A 276-nucleotide genomic window follows, 5' to 3' on the forward strand; every position below is an offset into this window, starting at 1 on the left:
TTGATGGTTGCGATGATCTTAGAGGTCTTTTCCAACCTTAATGACTCTATGATTCTATGATTGATTGAATTAACATACTCAATGCAAATAAACGTTTTAAAAAACAAGATGGACTTTTAAGTGGAAGAAGTAATTTTCTTCTTTCTGACATCCACCATTATTTAACAGTGTAGAGACAACGACATACAGCGAGTATGCTCAAACAGGCATGTAGGGAGATTTAAAACAGTACAGCACAGGCCCTCAGAAGGAATATCTGTATACTGCAGCAGATCC

This window comes from Pygoscelis adeliae, unplaced genomic scaffold, assembly GCF_000699105.1.
Source record: "Pygoscelis adeliae isolate BGI_AS28 unplaced genomic scaffold, ASM69910v1 Scaffold911, whole genome shotgun sequence".
NCBI lineage: Eukaryota > Metazoa > Chordata > Aves > Sphenisciformes > Spheniscidae > Pygoscelis > Pygoscelis adeliae.